Source organism: Chlorocebus sabaeus, chromosome 5, assembly GCF_047675955.1.
Source record: "Chlorocebus sabaeus isolate Y175 chromosome 5, mChlSab1.0.hap1, whole genome shotgun sequence".
Taxonomy (NCBI): domain Eukaryota; kingdom Metazoa; phylum Chordata; class Mammalia; order Primates; family Cercopithecidae; genus Chlorocebus; species Chlorocebus sabaeus.
The window spans coordinates 63228657-63233495 of record NC_132908.1 but is presented as its reverse complement, the minus strand read 5'-3'; positions in this window follow the sequence as shown (position 1 = coordinate 63233495).

The window sequence follows — 4839 nt, the reverse complement described above, 5'->3', positions numbered from 1 at the left end:
TCTTCTCAGTCACTTCCTACTGCACACGTGGAGTGGAGGCACCTGTTGTTCTGATTTCCATCACCAATACGTAAATTTTTTTTTTTTTTTTTTTGAGACAGGGTCTTGCTCTGTTGCTCAGGCTGGAGTGCAGTGGCATGAACATGGCTCACCGCAGCCTCAACCTCCTGGGCTCAAGTGATCCCCTGTGTTCAGCCTCCTGAGTAGCTGGGACCACAGGCATGTGCCACCATGCCTAACTACTTTTTGTAGAGACAGGGTCTCACCACGTTGCCCAGGCTGGTCTCGAACTTCTGAGCTCAAGCGATCCTCCCGCTTCAGCCTCCCAAAGTGCTGAGATTACAGACATAAATCTCACTGCGCCCAGCCTGTAAGCTCTGTTCTTCAATTTTTTTATAAATAGTATTATATGTTGGAATTATGTATAGAACAATACATACTATTTCTTTCACTCTGAACAATCTTTTTGAGGTTCATCCATATTGTCGCACATATCAATAGTTCATTCCTTTCATTGCTGAGTAGTTTTCCATTGCATAGATAGGCCACACACTTTGTTTTCCCTTCACTTACTGATGGACTCTTGCTTGTTTGTAGTGTTGGGCTCTAAAGAATAAGCTTCTCTAAACGCTCTGTGTGGGCAAATGTCTTCATTACTCTTGGGTTGAGAATTGGGGTGGAATTGTTGGGTTGCAGGTGGCTGTATGTTTAACTTTATAATTGCCAAACATTTTCTGAAGTGGTGCACCATTTTACACTCCCACTAGCAATATGGAGAGTTCTAATTGCTCCACATCCTTGCCAAGCTTTGGTGTCAGTCTTTTTTATTTTAGCCACTCTGGGGTATGAGTAGTAGTATCTCATTTTGCTTTTATTGTGCATTTCTGTGATGACTAATGATTTGAGCTTATTTTTCACATAATTCTAGGTCATTCATATATTTGCTTTTGTGATGTGTCTGTTCCAATCTTTTCCCACTTAAAATATTGGGTTGGTTGTCTTTTTATTATTGATTTGTAGGGGTTCTTTATATATTCTAGATATGACAATTTTCTCCCTAGTCTGCAGATTGTTTATGGATTTTTCTTAACGGTGTCAGTGCTGAGCAGAAGTTGACTGCAGCCCCCTGAGTTCTGGTTATTGATGATTCCTGGGGGTATGAAATGAGAGACTGTAACTGGCCCGCATGATGCCAAGAATACAGCTGGACCTCGGAAGGGACTCATGTCCTTTATCCTTCCCTCTGCTGCCAAGGTCTCCCCAGATCACTGTCTCTAAGTGGCATGGATATCCTCTCCTCTCCATCCATCCACCCACCCATGTGTCACTCATCCTTGAGCATCCAGCTTCACACAGGCCTCTGGCACCACACTCCTTAGAATGCCCAACTCAAGGAAACAATTCAAATGGGCATCTCTCTGTTGCCACCTCCAGTGCCACTGACTTCATGCAGACCCTCCCCACATCTTCCTTTCTTGGACCACTGCAATGCCCCCTTCTGCTCACTCAGTCAACACAATTCTTTTAGTGTCAATCACTGTCCAGGCCAGATTAGGGTCCCAGAATCTAGCACTTGCTCAAGCACTGCGCTGCTTTCCAGGAGCTCACAGACCAGGGGAAACGCATGCACACCAATGTTGAGAATACAGAGGTGAGAGCAATGGACAGAGATGGATGCACTAGGTGTCGAGGACAGTGGCCGGGAGAAAAGAACCCTCTTCTGTGCCTGGAGATTAGTGGGGAGGGGACCCCGCAGAAGCCTTCTCAGGGGAACAACCCCTGAGCCAGGGTTTGCAAGCTGAATAGCTTTTTCCCAGCAGACAGCTTCACGGAAAGGAAGTGCATTGTAAAGAGAGGAAAGCCGTGTAAACGTCTGGAGTGGTGACAGTGGACAGTGTCGCAGGGAAGGGCACATTGGCTGGCATGACTAGTGGGTGGAGGGGTGCAGGGTGGAGGTGAGCGTGGAGAGGCTGAGAAGGTGAGATCATAAGTCGCCCCGTATGTTGGGTCAGAAACTTGGGTTTTATCCTGAAAGCAAGAGGAGCTTTAGGAGGACTTGAGGATGGGGAGGGCATGGTATTAAGTGCTCAGAACCCACCTGTGGCAGTTGTTAAGAGGATGGATGAGGGTGGGCTTCTTTAGAATGAGGCCTGTGGGGTGCTCTTCCAGTAGTAGCTGGTCCGGGCCTTACCTAAGGCAGGCAGAGGGTGTGGCAAAGAGGGGCTGTCTGCATCTCCTCCCTCACCCAGGGCAGCTGCTGAGAGATTACCAGCCATGAGTAAGAACACAGTGATAGTCACGATCACGATCACCATCTGCACGGGGCAAACTGGTGAGCTTCATGGAGAGAGACGTTGTGCCCTTCAGATGGCAACAAGTGGGACCCATGTCTGATGGGAACAGATGTGGTTGTGCATTGGCTGTGGTGAGTGGCTTTGGGATGAACCAGGGGCAACGCTGGTGAGATTGGAGGTAGAAGAGTGGACACTGCCTCTTTGGCACCTGGGAGTTGTGTATGGTCAGATAGATGTAGGTTTGCTTCTGCCTCTGCAAGTTTACTCTTCGAATAAATTCCTTAATGTCTCCATGCCACGGTCTCCTCATCTCTCACATAGGGTTCCTAAAAGCCTCTATCACTGGAGTTTTGGGGGGCTTCAATGCCACAATGCATGTAAAGAAAGTGCTTGGCATGCAATCATGTCCCATGAACTCAGGATTATGGGCCATGTACCGAATCACCTCTAAAGCTTCTTATTGCTACTGCTGGCCTGGTCTTGCCCCTGGAAGCAGCCCAGCTGTTGGGCCCCCAGTTAGTGCAAGGCACAGATGTGGGAGATGTTTCCTAGGAAAACCCATCACCAGTGCCCGGGCGCCTCTTGCCTCAATCGGCAGCAGCAGCAGCAGCTGCAGCAGGGTCTTGAGAAGGGCCTTGGTGAGGGTTATTTGTGCCTCCTCAGCAAAGGCCTTCCTGTTGCTGCTCTAGTTCAATGAAGATCACTCTTTGGCAGGTTTTCTGGGCTGTGCACAGGCAGTTAAGGAGCTGAAACTCCAAAGGCAATTTCTCCCCAAGGAGCTGTTTTGTGGGTGGTTCACTGTGCACCACTGCCATGGAGATGTTCCCTGCCCTAGTCCTGCGCAATTCACTGAGCCCAGGGCTCACTGGGCTGCCCAGGGAGCTCCTCAACCAGGAAGGAGTGGGCCTGGCTCCGGCAGACGGAATGGGGCAGGGTCCTGACTATATTTCCCTTCCTGCCTGCAGGGACTTGGGGGAAATTCAAGGGAGACTCAGGTCCTTGAATAGCAGTACCAAAATTGCCTCCAAAAACACTGTTTCTAGGTTGGGTGCAGTGGCTCACGCCTGTAATCTCAGCACTTTGGGAGGCCAAGGTGGGCGGACCACAAGGTCAAGAGATCGAGACCATCCTGGTGAACATAGTGAAACCCCATCTCTACTAAAAATACAAAAATTATCTGGGCGTGGTTGAGTGCGCCTGTAATCCCATCTATTAGGGAGGCTGAGGCAGGAGAATGGCTTGAACCCAGGAGGCAGAGGTTGCAGTGAGCCGAGATTGCGCCACTGCACTCCAGCCTGGAGACACAGCGAGACTGTTTCAAAAAAACAAAACAAAACAAAACAAAACAAAAAAACACAAAACACTGTTTCTAAAAACCAGACAACCTTACCTCCAAGGCAAAAGGAGATGGCAAATGCTGTTAAATGCCTTAATAAGCGGTTGCTATTGGTTCAATGATGGCTATTAAAAACTACCAATTGTTTGGATACAGGAAAATGGAGAGAAAACTTATCAGGAGCACTTTTAAAGCCCACCTTGTATCAATAGTAGTGTTGTTAATTTGCAGCTTCCAGATCATACTGAAAGTGTTGGTTATGAAAGTTCTTTGGGGGAAAAGGTCATTCATAAACATTCAGATTCTGAGTTAATGAATTTTCCATAGGTGTCTTACAGACCCTCCCTCCATCACTGCCTGCTGTGGGCTGTCTCAGGCTGGGGACTGGTCCAGGAGCGGTGCCCGGAGGTCCTGGCTGGTTGGACTTGACCTTCTTTCTCCTTCTCTGGCCTAAGGCCTCTCTTCCTGCTTTGGAGAAATGACTCTCCATCCTGGCCAGTGCTACTGCCCTTGATGGCCACTAGGGGGAACCAAGGTTCTCGGCAAAGGGCTTCTCTCCCACAGCGCGAAACCGAAGAGGATTGTTCTGCATCAATGACTTTTCCCTCCCAGATTCTCAGAGGTGCTGAAACGGGAACCCAGTGGCTGGCTACTGGCCTGGTAGAGGTGGATAGTATTGAAGAAGCCCCAGTCTAGTTCTTAAAGCACAGTTAATTTTTTTTTTCTTTTTTCGAGAAGGGGATCTCACTTTGTCACTCTGGCTGGAGTGCAGTGGTGCAATCATAGCTTGTTGCAGCCTTAAACTCTTGGGCTCAAGTGATACTCCCACCTCAGCCTCCTGAGTAGCTGGGACTATAGGCACACACCACCATGCCCAGATAATTTTTTAATATTTTTGTGGAGATGAGGGTCTCACCATGTTGCCCAGGCTGGTCTCAAACTCCTACATTCAAGCAATCCTTCAGCCTCGGCCTCCCAAAGTGGTGGGATTACAGGGGCGAACCACTGCACCTGGCCACAGTCAGATGGTACACAACTGACTTTAGCGTTATTATTATTTTTTTAAATTTGAGACAGAGTCTCACTCTATCGCCCAGTCTGGAGTGCAGTGGTGCGACCTTGGCTCACTGCAACCTCCGCCTCCTGGGTTCAAGCCATTCTGGTGCCTCAGCCTTCCAAGTAGCTGGGATTATAGGCGTGCGTCACTGC